The sequence below is a fragment of the Phaseolus vulgaris genome, chromosome 7 (assembly GCF_051622355.1).
Source record: "Phaseolus vulgaris cultivar YP4 chromosome 7, ASM5162235v1, whole genome shotgun sequence".
Taxonomy (NCBI): Eukaryota; Viridiplantae; Streptophyta; class Magnoliopsida; order Fabales; family Fabaceae; genus Phaseolus; species Phaseolus vulgaris.
This window is the reverse complement of record NC_143504.1, coordinates 22,065,818-22,081,997: the sequence shown is the minus strand read 5'-3', so window position 1 is coordinate 22,081,997 and position 16,180 is coordinate 22,065,818. Positions and strand designations below refer to the sequence as shown.

At 39.6% G+C, this 16,180-nt stretch overlaps 1 long non-coding RNA gene across 1 annotated transcript; it reads right to left on the bottom strand.

The window, feature by feature from the left end:
• Positions 1–12,180: 12,180 nt before the first annotated feature.
• LOC137828495 (uncharacterized) lies at positions 12,181–13,642 on the bottom strand. Its single transcript, XR_016514467.1, has 3 exons — positions 13,221–13,642; positions 13,116–13,177; positions 12,181–12,240 (listed from the first exon to the last, which is right to left on the bottom strand). It is a non-coding gene; the product is annotated as an uncharacterized LOC137828495 (long non-coding RNA).
• Positions 13,643–16,180: the final 2,538 nt, after the last annotated feature.

Here is a 16,180-nt window from a genome sequence, read left to right as displayed (position 1 = left end):
AGGGCGCCCTTTGTTCTCTCTGTTTCAGGTACTCACGGCGGTGTAAGGTGAAGATCTGGAACCAAGACGAAGGTGTCCTTCGTACGCGAGTCACAGCTACGCACGAAGCACGTTCTGGTCAACCGGCAGGAACAGCAGGTAAAGGCACAAGCAGAGATGAGTAAAGCATTTAAATTAAGGTGCAATTTACATTCAGAATTATAAATGTTCTTAAGAGAAAAATTTTGAAGCCTAAGGTCTAAGTAGTGTCCTTCTGAGGACGCCTTGGCACAACTTGTCCATCGACGACGTGGTTTGCCGTAGCAAAAGGCAAAGTGTTCATCTCAAGATTTTTGCGAACAACCTGAGCCAGGGCATCTTCAAACCCGGCAGTTGTTCTTGCCGGTTGAGCAGGTTCGTCTTTGTGCGTGGCTTGTCCTCGCGAGCTAGGGCACCTTCGTTCTACTCCGTCTGTGAGTACCTGAAAAGAAGTGGACAAAGGGGCGCCTTCGCGGCCGTTTGCACTCCAACGATCAAGTCAGCAAGCGAGAAACATCAAAGGGGACACACCTCCGTATCGGAACACCGTGAATGGATGCTCTGAAGGTGGTCAAAATAAATTAGTAGCTAGTGCTTTCTGCCCTAACTGCCTGTGCGTACAGTGGGTGCGCAAACAAGACAACTAGGGTTTCTCTGTGTAAAACTACGAGAATTATGTCAAAACTCGGATCCCCGTTTCAAACGTCTAAGGCCCCTTTTAAACGTCTGCAGCATTTAAAGCGTCTTAAAGCGCATTTAAAGCGTATAAAAACGTTCAACGCGTTTAAAACGTTTAAAGCATTTAAAGTGCTTTAAAGCGTTTGAAACGTAAACTAAATTAATGCGTACCTTAGCAAACTTTCAGGGAAACTGATATACCTTGATGTTTCAATGCTTACTTCCACGTGTTCTTCTAACTTGATCGCTACTCTTCGTGGAAGGCCTTACAACATCGTAACCCAACTTAGGAATAATCCATCGTGTAAGTCCTTCTTGGAGTGCATCTGCGCAAGGGGTGACTTTCTGGGTGCCAACTCATGCGCCCCAAGCTCTAGTCACTCGCCCTGGGAGAGTATCTACCTTTCTCTCGTACCATGCACGTGGTTCTCCCCTGGGCGTGGCCCTCTCATTGGTCATATTTGTCCCAGGGGTCTCCCAACGGTGGCGTGGGTACTTCACGAGTCAGGTTACCCCCTACTGGTACTAGAACTATGGCCTTGAAGCCACCTTTCTCTTCTCTTTATTACTGTCCTGAGATACTGAGGCCTCTCGCGGTGTCACCCCCTCCACGGTCTTTCCTACCCATGGGTATCGGGGGGTGACATCGTCGATGCCTTAACTTGGTGATGCCTCATCCTGGCGACGCCTCATCTTGGCGACCTCATCCTGGCGACGCCTACACCTGGCGACGCCTCATCTTGGCGACGCCTGCACCTGGCGACGCCTTATCTTGGCGACGCCTTAAGCGGTCAACTTGTTGACTTTCTTCCCTTGGGCCCCCTTGAGGGGTCCCACCATACATTGACTTTGGCTTTGACTTTGACTTTGGTCAACGCCCGGAGACGGGACGATACAACAACATAGGCATCAGTAGCATCATCGAGGAGTTCTGCCTTGGCCTTCTCGAAGTCCTCAGCTTGTGCAGTCATCTCCTCTTTGGCTTTCACGAGCGCCTCAGTTTTCTTTGCAAACTCCTCCTTGGTCTTCTCAAGGGTTTTAGCTTGCTCAGTAAGTTCTCCCTTGATTTTCTCAAGGGCCTTAGTTTTCTCAGAGAGCTCAGCTTCAACCTTACCCAGATGCACCTCCCGAGTAACAAAGCGCTCCTCGAGGCTTGCCATCTTAGCTTTGTTGGCCGCAACTTCTTCTTTGAGTCCCACCACCTCAGCATGTAGTGGCACCACTTTGTTGAGTAAGATGGTGTACTTCTGGCCTTCTTCATGAAGCCTCTTATTGGCCTCCAGCTCAGCCTTTCGAAGAACGCCCAGCTCCTGGGTCAGTGCAGTTTCTCGAATGAAGAAGCTTTGGGCTTGGTTGGCCAGTTGCTCTTTTACTCGCGCCAGTTCATCTGCCAGGGCCTGTTGCTTCTTGGTTTTCAACTCAGCCTCGTGGGAAGAAGAGTTGGCAGGAGCAAAGGCCCAGGTACCTGGGGAGGCAGGTGAGGCAGGACGTGCCGAGGCACCTGCATTGCCAGTTGTTGCATTGTCACGAACATACAAGACCTCAGCCAGTCTCGCCCGCTTCTCTGCGTTTAGAACCATGCCTGCACCAAAGAAGAAAAGATAAGAGTCAAGTAAACAAGGAAATCAGAAAATCAGTACAAGTATAGGTTAACAGATACAAAAGGGCCATAAACAGAGTGGAGTATGAGGAAGATCAAGAGAAGATTCCTATACCAATGTAACTATCAAGCCCAGTGGGGTTATATTCGTTCTTGATAAGTTCTGTAGTGTTGAAGATCACCCCAGACTGGCCAGAACATGGCATCCAAGGTCTTGGCCTTCTTGAGTTTGAGTTTCTCCACCCAGTATAGTGGAAACCCATCAAGGGCAGTGCGGTCGTGCTCAGAACAGCACACCCTAAAAAATTTCCCTTTAAATCCTTTATAGGATTGTTGGAATAGAGTGAGGATGACTCTCCCAGTTATCCCACTGAAGCTAACCCAGAGGTTCTTCCCCGGGTTTTTGGCTTCGAAGAAGTGTAGGAAGACATCTACTGAGAGGGCGTGGCCGAAGAAGTTTCAGAGGATGGAAAAGGCCCTGATGAAGGCCAGCTGTTGGGATGCAGCTAAGCCGGGGCAACGTTGATCTCAGTTAAAAGCTCCTTCTCAAAGCTATTGAAAGGGAGGCACTGCCTAATGTGCTTAAAGACTGTTTGGTAGAAGAAGAAGAATGGCTCCCCGTTGTTGGCGTGGTTATCTATACAAACAGGTTCACCCTCTACACAAGGGCGAACAGAGATGTAGGCGTCACATTCCCTCCCGAATGCTCTACCTTTAAAGTCGGGTTCACTATCCAAGTGTGCCCTCCAGTCAGCAAGGGAGGTAAGGGAGGAGGTTTCAGCGAGGAGGTCGTTAGAAGCCCACGGGAACAGGGGCTTATAGTTGATGCTAGGAGGAGGAGGGTTGGCAGTGACTTTTGTTCACGCCATGATGAAAGAAAGCTAAGAAAAACAAGGAAAGGAAGAAACAAAGGTTCAGCAAGGGGAAATCTATGGTGTGAAACTAAAAAGCTCATAAAACCCTATTCTCGTGAAAAACCCAGAAATAGGGGAACGAAGAAGATGCAGAGGAAGATTCGAAACATGGAAATATAAACAGACCCAGGCAGTTTTTAATGCGCGAAATCAGAAATGAAGAGCAATCAATGGAGAAAAACCATACCTTTGATGGTTGAAGAGCGAAAGTTTCGGTTTTTTGTAGGAAGAACTCAGAGAGCTCGGGGAAGAAGATGAAGAGTGTAAGAAAGGTTTCAAGTGATGGAACAGTGCATGAAGCACGTGTTTTTGAAAGGCTTAACATAAACTTGAGAAGCGCAAGCGACGTTAAGTCCCAACCACATGATTAAGCCACGTGTGCGATGATTACAGCATGAACATGAAGGCGTCACTTCAATGCACTGTGCACGTCCTATCACGGGAGGCCACGTAGGTTGGTAGGGCGAGGCCATAGTCTCTTTGCCGAACAAGTTGATAGCTCGAGACTGGGGGGCTTGTGTACCATTCGATCCTCAAGCGTTGACTGGCCTTGGGCGTTGACCAAAGTCAACATGATGGGACCCCGAAGGTGGAATCCCTGGAAGCACAGCAAGACAGGAAAGTGTCTCCTTATGCTCACGAGTAGGGGTGACCGTGAAGGGGGCAGCACAGAGGCAGGGCATGGAGGCCTCGTGCCTCGGCACCTCAACAGTGAAGATAGACAAAGAAAGGTGGTTTTTAAGCCACACCCCAGTTACCAATAGGGAGAGGCCCAACTCGCGAGGGATCCGTGCATGGGGTGTAAGGACGCGGCAGGACACACCACCGTTAAAGAACCACTGGGACAGAGACGACCCGAGGGTCATGTCCCAGAGGGAGATCTGCATGCATGGCACGTGAGTAAGGCGGGAAACTCCCAGGGCAGATGACTCAGAGGTTGGGTGCATGTGTTGGCATCCAAGCAGTCACCCTGCTCCAGTTGCGCTTCGACAGGGCAGTCTTACACACTAGATGACCCTAAGTTTGGGTGTTGGTGTCGCTAAGACGCGCCTACAAAATGTTTAAGTCACAGCTAAACAGAAGGGCAATAACACCAAAGGTATATAAGGTTGACAACAGACATAACGAAGGTACGTTTTGACATTCCTACAAAACACTCTACGCTTTCATTAGTGCAAGTTACGCATTTCTGAGAGAGAAACAGAGTGAGAGAGAATGCACAGTAATCACAGAGTTTGAGTTTGGTGCTCATTGCCCATAGAATGACTTGACCATTAGAGTGCAAACGGCCGCGAGGGCGCCCTTTGTTTCTCTATTTTCAGGTGATTCAAACGGAGGAAGGGAACGTAGGAGCGAAGGGTTCTTGGAAGTGAAGCCAACAGAAAAGCACGAAGACGTTAGGTTAACCGGCGGGAACAGAAGGGTCCCGGTACGATGCCCTTCCTGAACGCGTGTACCATCTTGGTCTCGTCTTTGGTGTTCAACTTCACCACCTGTGCCCTAAAACGGTTGAGGAATTCCTTCAGGGACTCTCACTGATATTGTCTTACGTCAAAAAGGTCGTAAGAAATGGGTGGGGGAGCCCGATTTGCAATGTACTGCTCTCTGAACAACTTAGAAAGCTGAGCGAACGACGTAACGTGGCCATCAGGGAGGCTGATGAACCAATCCATCGTCGTTCCCACCAGTGTGCTCATGAACAACTTGCAACGCACCGCATCAGAGCCCCTAACCAACATCATTTGCGTATGGAAGGACGTGAGATGAGCCTCTGGGTCCTCTACACCGGTGAAGGTGGCTTTGGGCCCCACGAACGTGGCTGGTATCACGACGTCCATGATCGCTTGCGAGAATAGCATGGCAAAATCCCTAGGTGGTGTCGCAGGTTCTCGGTCTTCCACCTCACGTTCCCCTGCCTGATTGCGAAATTCCTCGTTGGCCCTTTGCAATTCTTCATTTCTTGCTAGCGACGCAGCCAGATTAATCTGGATGCGTTCTTGATCCGCTCTTGATGCAGCCACCGTTTCTTGGAAAGCCTGCATCTTTTCCATGATCTGTTGCAGGGTGAGGCTTTCGCCTCCATTCGATGCAATGGATCCTTGCCTCGTGTTTCTCATCTTGGCTGATCTTTCTTGTTCTTGCGAATGGGATAATGTTTTAAATCGGGCCCCACGGTGGGTGCCAAATGTTCCTGCCGGTTGACTTGATTATCCTCGCGCGTCTACGACGATCACACGCCCAGTTATCCCTGCTTTCTTTCGTTCCTTTCTTCGATCAAACACCTGAAAATGCAAAGACATAGAGACAAAGGACGCCCTAGAGGCCGTTTGCACTCCGACGCTCAAGTCAGTATAGGGCTAGGAAACACCGAAACTTAGCTGTAGAAAGCTCTCTGTGTAATCTTTGTGAGTGTATTAGCGTAAAAGATGTGTAAAACTTGCGTACCTTATTAGGTTTAATACTACCCTTTATATACTCTATGGTTTCCACTGTTTCTGCTAACCGCAATTAGGGTTACTGAGGGTGTGCCTTAGCGCCGCTATCACCCACTCTTAGGGCAATCTAGTGCATAAGGCTCCCTTACTGAATGCAACCTCTGACGGGATGACCACTTGGGTACCAACTTGTGCACCTAATCTCTGGGGCCATCCGTCCTGGGAGTCCCCTAGCTGTTCACGTGCCATGCATGCGGTTTACCCCTGGAACGTGACCCTCACAAGTCGTATCTCTCCTAGTGGCTCTTTACTTGTGTTACGCCTGAACGCGCCATCCACCCCACAGGCATGGACCCCTCGTGATCTAGGCTTCTCCCTAACTGATAACTGGTGTGTATAAAATCTCAAACCTATATAAAATTTTCAATTCTAGAAAATAAAAACATTTAAAATCATAATTTAAATATAAAAATTACATACAACAAATTATAACATTATACAAAAAAGTTTTGCTAATATATGAAAAAATTTGTCATTGTAATGATTTATCTATACTAGAGTGTTATATATGATTACAAAATACTTTGACCATGTTGTTCAAACATACTCCAATTGATGGAAGAGGGCCAAGCACAACCTCATATAAAAAGACAAGAGCCAAGATGTGAGCATCCAAAGCCAAACCAATAGCGTCTAGGCCAAAGGAAGGAGCGTTTAGGCCAAAGTGAAGAGCGTCTAGCAAAAGGTGGAGAGCGTTTAAAGGGAGAGCGTCTAGAAGGAAGGGTAGACCGTCTAGGACCTATTACTAGGTCCATGACCAAGCTACGGATGTGAGACTTGGACCAAGCTATGGATGGGAGAAGAAGCAACTTGTATATGCTACATGAAGGCCCATTAAGGATAGTTTAGTATTAGTTGTGGAGGAAATAGCATAAACTTGATTCCATGAGACTTGACCTATATTTGCTAAAGATTTGGTCACTTTCTAGAAGGATTCTCCACATGGCAATGTGCTCCATATGATGTAATTTGCATTTCATTTTGATTAGCATTAGGATTGCATTATGGTCCTCCTTAGCCTATAAAAGGAGGAGCCTACACCTTGTATTTTGAAGATTGAATAGAGTATTGTTATGCTGCCAATTTAGTGTCATACATTACTCCTTACCTAGCTTCTAGGTTTTAATCTTCATTTCACCACCTTCAAAGAGGCTGGTCGAACCTCCCTATTTTCACACTCTTCATGCACCTTCAAGGTCACCACACCTCTTAGGAGGACCTTGTCCATCTCCTCCATTAAGCTTTCGCACCATCTTCAACAAACATCCAAGAAGAGCTCATAGGAAATCCATCATTTGGTATCATGAGCTATGGTTCTTCAAAGATGAGTATCTCTTTGTGTCTTTTCTTTTGAGTTCTTCTTATTTCCTAGTTGTTCATCTTGATTCCATATTGTCTTGCTATTTTTAATTTTCGTTTTGAAGTGGTGTGTTGTTTGGAACTTTCAATCGGTGCATCTTGTTCAATTGTTCTTGAGCAATCTTTGTGCAATTTTTGGTAGGATTCCATATAGTTTGTGTTGTTGTTTTTATTTTAGGTATTTGAGTCCTTATTTGCAATTTTAATTGGTTCATATTGTGTTGATTCGAGTCTTTTAATTTCTGAATCTATATGTGTTTTGTCTAGTCATGTTTCTTCCAAAAATGTCATCAAATCCTAGTAGTACTTTTTTGGCTTATTTGTTTCTTGTTTTTGGTATAAATGCTTGATCTGAATCTGATGTGTTTTTTATCCTTTGGTGCTTTTTATTTTTTAGTTTGAGTTCATATTTGTGTGTTAGATCCACACAAATTCCTTTCACTAATTCCATTGTGTTTCCTTTGGTATATCATTCTATTTTTATTTCCAGATTTACAGAATCCTCTGTTTTACACCATTCTATTTTGGTTGATTTTGCTTATGAAAATTAAAATACACATAAGAAATTTCTGAGCCTCTGGATTTTTCAAGATTGAGGTGTTAGCAAGAGGACAAAAAAAGAATCAGTTCAAAAAAACAAATAGAAAAAAAATGATAAATATTACAAAAACAGTGTGCAATCCTGACGCTACAACTGGCGAATCTGAGCACTGATTTTAGAAAATTTATTAAACAAAAAATGGTGCATGCGTTTGGAGTGAAACCAACGCCAAAAATTTGTTGAGATCTTGATCTGTTTAAATATCAATTTTCAGAAGCAAATATTAAAAGGCCAGCTCAGCATAAATCTGTGAAAGTCACGCTTTCTGGACCACAACAATTTGTTTCAGTGGTGCTGTTTTTTTATTTTGAAATCAAATCTAGTGCTATTCCATAGGTTCCATTTTGTGTGCCATCCTTTCTTTGAGTATCTTTTTATTTGCTTGTCTAATATTTCATTGAAACTCTTTCTAGTTGTCACATTTAATTCCATTTGTGTGGTACTATTTTTCAAATTAATTTGTTTCTTGCTTTAATTTTTTGACCTCTAAGCTTGGTGGTGGATTAATTATCAATTGGTACTTGATTGAGTGGTAATTGACTTGAGGGGAGTCTAATTACCTAATTCCAAGAGGAACAAAGGCAAGGGGCAGAAACAAACACTTTCTAAATACACCACATACATTGGAGGGCCCAACACAGAGGAGACAACAAAGGAAGTGCTAATAGAAAATCAACAAAGGGAGTTTCATCTAATTTCTTTGCAACTTAAATTTTGTTAATTACTTGTTTAATTACGTAATTAGACGGTGAGTGTGTCTTCAAGGGCTCCAAGTGTCCAAGAAGACTCACCTAAGGCCGATTAGTTTAGAACTATCTAGCCTAGTTTTTGTTAATTGCTTTAATTGCATCTTTTTTGCCTTAATTAGCTACGCTTATCAAATTGTTTTTTCTTGTTTAAGCTTTGTTAATTTTCCTTGGTTGATTAGATAGTTTGCATTGTTTTCTTGCATTAAAAATTTGATTTCTCCAACTTAATTGTGTTTTAAGTGGTTTACCAAGAGAAAGATTTGTGTGAAGACATTGAGGGATAGTTTTTGGCTAACACTACAAAATAAGTGTATATTGTGACGGTTATTTTCGTATAAACTGGCATTTATAACCGCCGCAATATACGCTTGTGGCAGTTTCCCAAACCGCCATAGAACTGGCCGCCACAAAGTTTTATGTGGCGGTTTTATGCTACCCGCCGCAACACCCGCCACTTTAAAAATAGTGTAAGTAGTGACGGTTTTTATATGTAAGTATTGTCAGTTATAACCGTCGTAATTTACATTCATTGAAGAAGACTCTGACACCATAATATACATAAGTAGTGGCGGTTTTAACTGACGTAATTCTAATTCTGAATAAATAAAATTTAACCACCACTTTTTTGTAATTTCTTTTATAATCTGTTTTATACAATTATTAAATTTAACCACCACTTTTTTATAATCTTTTTTATAATTTGTTTTATAGAATTATAAAATTTAACCACCACTTTTTCATAATATAATAAAATAATGTATAAAGTTATAATCATCCATTCATTTCATTGAAAATTAAAGCACGCATAATAATGTTCAAAATTTGTATGGAATTGAAAATTAAAACACATAAACCCAAATTTAACCACCACTATTTTATAATTTGTTTTATACAATTATAAAATTTAACCACCACTTTTTCATAATAAAATAAAATATAATGTATAAAGTTATAATCACTCATTTATTTCATTGAAAATTAAAGCACACATAATAATGTTCAAAAGTTTATATATAATTGAAAATGAAAACACATAAAAAATTCATGCATCCTTAATAAAGTTTAAAATAACAACACATAATTGTTCAAAAGTACAAGGCAGTCCAGTATATCATCATGATTAATACATCATCATCAATTAAGCACTACTTCCAACATCCGGTACCTGAAATAAGTTAAAATATGTTCACAGTTAATTGACAATTTTTAAAAAATAAATGAAAACAGTATTAGAATAAAATTTTACAATCATGGGATAGATTCATCATTCAAATGCCTGAAATTGTACTTAAGCTCGAGAAGAAATGCGGCACAACAACTAGTACAAGCTTGGCACAACTTAATAACATTGTAGCATAGTAAGAATCCTAATAATTCAACAACAGAAATCAAGGACTACAGTAGACCTGATTTGCTAGCATAATAGCCTTACAAATTAGACATTATTTGGACATCTCCTTTCACTAAAAAGATAATGTAATTTATATAGGATGCAAAATGAATATATGTTTTAATTTATTTCAAGAATGCCAATTATATTTCAAAACTGAAAAGAAAAACTTAATATTTGCACCTCTAAAACAAATTTCTGTGAAATAAAACTGAAAACTTATATTACATCCATAAATCATTATAATTTATTTCAGTCCCTTGTATATTACAACCTCAAATAGTGCTAAAGATAGGTCCCAATTGAAAGAGAAGTGTAGAATGCACGTGGCATAAACAATAAATTAACACTCTTGAAAATGAAAATGTTTCAATTATTGAATAATACATTACTAAAATTACACCATAAACAGAGGAATTTACTAGCTTTAGAGAGCCTGCGAGCTTCTGACTTTGCCCATGCAGTGAATTCTTCTTCTTGACCAACAACAAACAGTTGAAGCCGGTCTTTCAGAATTGCTAAAAGCTTCTGCTCCCTTTTCTTTTGCCATGCCTATGGTTACAACAAAGAAACAATTTCAGCTACTAAAATATGAGGAGCAGCAGCAGTACAAAGGATTTGGGAAAACCATCATAAAGAACTAGAAAAAAAAAATACCTTCATCTTTTCTTGAATTTTTTGCCTCTGAACTTCAGGATCCTATATGTCTTCATCAATCTCTATAGATGTTAAAGAAGCCATGCAAGTTGTCCAATATATTCTTCAAAAACTTCACTTCCAAAAATCATTCCAAATACAACTGTAGGGTCCATCATGGAATCTCTGAAAAAATATCAGTGTATTTAGCAGGTTTCTCAATCCATGAAAACATTTTGTTACATTAGATTCATCTTGAAACATTTAAAATAATTATTTTAGTGGATTCCTCATAAATAAACAAGCCTTAATTGGTTGATATAGATTAATACTAATTTTGGGAGTTACGTTATAAACTAATTTTAGGACTTTATTTTACTGTTTGGTATTATTGCAAATTAGCTAGAATTGTTTGTCTTTCCTTTTAGATAATATAGAATCGATCTAGATTTTATGGTATCACATTTTAGTCTTGAAATCGTGAGATAAAGATACTGTACTCTTAAATAATTGTCATTCTAGTGCAATACAAAACAGAGAAGTTCATTCTCTCATCCTTCAAATAAAAAGATAATAGGTCTCCACTATAATTTTGATACCTCAACATGTAGTGGAAAATACTCACAGAACTAGCACACTTGATCAAATTATAGATTTTCTATAAACAACACTTGATCAAATTATAGATTTTCTATAAACAACACTCGATTAATTGAGAATATTTTTTCAAAACCTTTCTTGTACATTTGAGCAAATACAACAAAATATCTTCAATGAGTTTCATTAAGTTTGGTTAGACTTGCTTTCTAACTTGCAACAAAAAGAAAAATAACCTATGAGGTTGTCAACAATGGCAAATACTGTTAGTGACATAACAAACACCATGTTAGGCACCTTTCAGTGCTCAATCATGCGGGAATGATATATCAGAGGACATAAAAGGTAGGTCTGTGAATATTGGAGAGTGAAATTCTGATAAGTTGAGTACATGAGAGAAGGAGGGGAGGTAAAAGGGGCACAAAAAGATTTATGTGGTTTTCAACAGTGAGGAAGCAAGCCCCTTTAAGTGCCTATTGTATCTCTATCTTTTCACTTGTTTCTTTTACTTCATTTTACAGTAACTCTAAATCATTGTCTAGACTTGAATCACATTAATATTTAAAGAGATTCAGCAACATGCACGTAGAGTATATTTAGTTACATATGTTCGGTTCCGATTTAAATTTGACAACAGCTGGATATAGTAACAAGAAAAGGAAAATTCAATGAATACAGACAATTATACCAGAAACTTCTTTTTGATAAAAACCTTCACAAGTTATCTTTGAATTGCAAAAACAACAGTTCACTATTTGATGGAGCATTAATTAATTGCAAGCAATTATTAGCTAATTACTTGTGAGTAATGGAAGATAATATAAACTTACTGCGGTAATCCCTCCTTTCCATTTTTATCATATGCTTCACCCTTCCTGGGGTCACTTAAAACCTAGTAAGCCTCACCAAGTTTCTGGTAAATATACAAAGATACCAGACTTAGAAAAGTATATTGAGAAAATAAACCAAACTGAATAGAGGGAGAGATTCAAAATGTATAAATACTTCTATATTTTATACTGTAAAACGTCTAACAGTAAGAACTAAGAAGGATGGCATAACTTTGTTAATAATGGTCTCTATTAAATATATCTTCGTTTTGAGAATCCGACAAAACAGAAAACAAAGCTTCTTATTGCTTACCTGAAAATTTTCTACAGCCTTAGGATCCCCAGGATTTTTATCAGGGTGAATAATTCTTGCCTGAAAAGGGAAGAGAGAGAGATTAACATCTATTAAATTGGAAAAAAAGGAGGAATTGTCAAGTTTAAGATTTAGTTAGAAAACAATATAAAAAGGTAAAACACAAGCATGAATGAAGTTTTCTAAAAATTTAATGTAAAAGTAACTAGAAGAGAGCCATCATTTCTTCTACTCTCTCCCAAAATTCACCCTATATTTTTTGTGTCACTAATTAAGAGTTTTCTGGAGAGCACATTTGAAATTAACAGCTACCAAGGCAGAACAAGATCAATAAACAACTTTAACCTTTGGGCTTATTCAACTCCAACTTTCAGACACAATTCAAAATAGAAAATGCCAAATTAACCAAGGCAGTCTAGTTATATGAAGTTGTTGTATAGCACTAGTCTTAGAATGGATAAAAAATTAAAATTAAACCATCAATTCAGTCCATGAAGCCTCACCCTCTCTGCTAAATTGTCCTTAAACTAATGAAAGCATACATGTAGCCACTAAAGTATTACAAATCATGCTACATAGTCCCTCATGTGTTGAAAAAATCTTCAAACCAGTTCCTCAATTTCTGTAAAATATATCAAATATTGATGGATATTCAATACTCTATAGAGACAACTTATATAATTTCATTAGTTTAAGGACCATTTAGATGAGGGGTGATACTTCAAATACAAATTGATGGTTTATTCAAAATTAAACAACAAAAAAACCAAAGCCATGTTTATATAACCACCTAATCGATTCTATAACACAAACACATAGTATAATCAAATTCAACATTCCATCAGATTAGGTAACAGTACAAGAACATTTCGAATATATGTTTTTGGTTGTACAAATCAGAAAAAGTGAACGACATTCATTTCATTATTTATTACCTTGACATAATAAGCCTTCTTAATATGTTAGACTTAAGGATAAAAGGATAAAGTTGAGTGACCTGTAACAAGTTAGAAATACAAGCAGGTAAAATGGATTTGCACCTTTAATCAACCATGTGTCCCACTTCTATTTGTTCAATTTTTTCTCTTCGTATGAGAAATTCTCAAGAGTATTAACGTGATACAACCAACCTCCACAATTGTATCGATGGACATTCTGTCAAACATGTTACAATCATAATTTTAATCTAAGATTTCATTTAATCTTTAAGCTATTGTGGAAAATGGGCTCAAACCTAGGGTTGTCGAAGAGGAGCTTTAGGTGCTCTTTGTCTCTTGCTGAAGAATTTGTCTCCACATGAGGTTGCTTCCCATCTTCGTTCGTAATCGCACAACCTCTAAAATTGATAAGACCATAGATCAAGCTCACAAAGAGGACTCCCTCCCCTGCTCACGAGTCAATACACCCTTTGAGACTTCATTTTGTACCTACTGTTCTGAAAATATTTAGTATAATTGTTAGATCTGCAACTCTGTTAACCAAAAACATCATCGCCCTCTCTAACTACCTCAAGCCTATTGACTTCATCATTGGCACAAAAATGAATGATACGAGAATATCAAATGTCCCGCAAACCATTTCAGTAAAGGAGGAAGAGTGCACGACAATCAAATTATAAACGAATTGGGAATCCAATTTAGAAACCAAACCAAGAATCATCAAAATCGTAGTTGTTGCGATGATGAACTTTTGAAATCGTTGCGCGGAGGGCGTCCTTCAAGCCGGCGGTGATGGCGGACAGAACAAACGGCGACAATGGTTTTCTGTGAAGGAGTGTTAGGTTTTGCGGTGAGAGGGTTTGCGGAGACCGAGTTTTTGCGTGAGAGTGAGAGGGCATGAGAGAGGCTTTGGCGAGAATAGTGATGTGAATGCAATAACAAGAATACATGATTGTTTGACATTCTTAAGAGCAACTTGAGTTGGTCATGAAATGGCACTTTACTTAGAATTGGATCAATGTTCTAATTCAAGAACTCACCAAAACTTGGCACCAAACCAAAGCTCATATGGAAGTCCATATATTGTCAAATGGAATCAAACAACAAGGAATGAGGAACAAGAAATGAAAGCTGGACAGAAAAGTAATACTAAGCTACTGTACCGAACAGAACAATGGAAACAAAGCTGGAAACACAATTTTAATCGGTGCAAATGAAAGGAAACACTAAGAAATGATAAACTACCGAATGGAATGGAAAGGAATGAAAGAAGAAACACTTATGGAGTTAAACTTGCTGGATGTTGAGATTTGGAGAAGCAATTCACGCCACTTGGAGCCTTGTTCCAAGATAAGTGAAGGATTGCCGCCACTTGAAGCTCACCATTGCACACAAGATAAGGCAAAGGAAGAAGAAGACTCAAGACTCACAATTTCTCTCTAAATTTGAGTATAGTCTCTCTACTTCTAAATTCCAAATCTGAATTGTACAAGGGCAGCACCTTTATTTATAGCCTATAAGGTGCTGAAATGCAAAGCCAAATGTGCCTCAAATGAGACTCAAATTCGGCGCCAACTAGTGCATGAAGGAAGTGTGACTTTCCTTCCTAGTTTGGCACCTCCTAACTCCTATCTACACTCCCCCTAACATCCCTTACTACTTACACACCTATTTATTACATCCGCACCCCTACTCTACAAAAGAAATAAGAAGAGCCATCTTTTGATACTCTTGTTCCAAAGCTCTTGCCATGCTCCTAGTGATTCGTTGGGCTTGGGCCCCTTGTTGGGCTTGGGCCCCTTGTTGAGCTTGGGCTTCATGGGCTTGAGCATCCTCTACTTGGTTGCCAACGGCGATGGCGGACAGAACAAACGGCGACAATGGTTTTCTGTGAAGGAGTGTTAGGTTTTGCGGTGAGAGGGTTTGCGGAGACCGAGTGTTTGCGTGAGAGTGAGAGGGCATGAGAGAGGCTTTGGCGAGAATAGTGACTGTGAAAGTGAGCGAGAGTGTTTGCGGTGAGAGTGAAGGGTTTCACGAAAAGAGTAAAGAGTGAAGGGAAGGGTTTACAGAGAAGAGTGAAGAGTTTGAGGGTGTCGTGAATGAAGAGTGAAGGTTTGAGGTTTTTGGAGAGGAAGAGGATTAGGGTTTGTGAGTGAAGAGGATTCCTAAGAGTAAAATTGATGAGGTTTCCAAAAAATAAATTGAGAATGAGAAAAAGGTACAAAGGGAAGAAAAACACGGAGAGTGTATATTTCAAAGGAGATTTGTGACACTTTAAAATGACACATTCTGCAGGATAATTTTGGCGGTTACTAAAATGTCGTATTAAGCAGAAATTTGTGGCGGTTATTAATAACCGCCACATTAAAATTGTCACTTTATACATAATTTTTTGTAGTGTAAGGCAAGACTTGGTATTTAAGTAGTCTATTGTGACTCACCTCTCTTACCTGTTAAACTACCTTCTTTAACTTCCCTCATTTTTCTCAAGGTAAAACATTTCTAGACACAAAACTCTAGTCATGTCTTCTCATTCTTCAAAGTCTATGGAAAGTGATGTGAAATCCATCAAATCCCTTTTAAAACAACTTTCCAAGGATATTCAATCAATTTCATCTAAATAATTGGAGAATGAGACCAAAACTAATGAATTGACTAAAGCAAAGGATGAGAAGTCTCAAATTTCAAAAAAATTACCTTCTCATGCATCTATCTCTAAAGATCATGATTCTTTTGGGGAAGGAAGCCTTAGAATAAAAGATTATTATCAAGCACCCCCTAGAAGATATAGAAGAGATAGAAGAGAACAAGAAAGCCCAAGAGAGGCTAGGGTAGACCTATCCCATTTCCATGGAAAAGAAAATGTAGAAGCTTGCTTAGATTGGAAAATGAGGGTAGAAAAATTGTTTGCTTCCCATAAAGAAAAGAAGCAAAGAAAGATACAAAAGAAAACAGAGGAAGACGAAAGGGAAGCTAAAGAGAAAGAAAAAGAAAAGCCAAGTGAGGGGTGGTGTGAATCTAGAAAGAATGAGGAATATCTTATAACACCCCTTACAAGCATA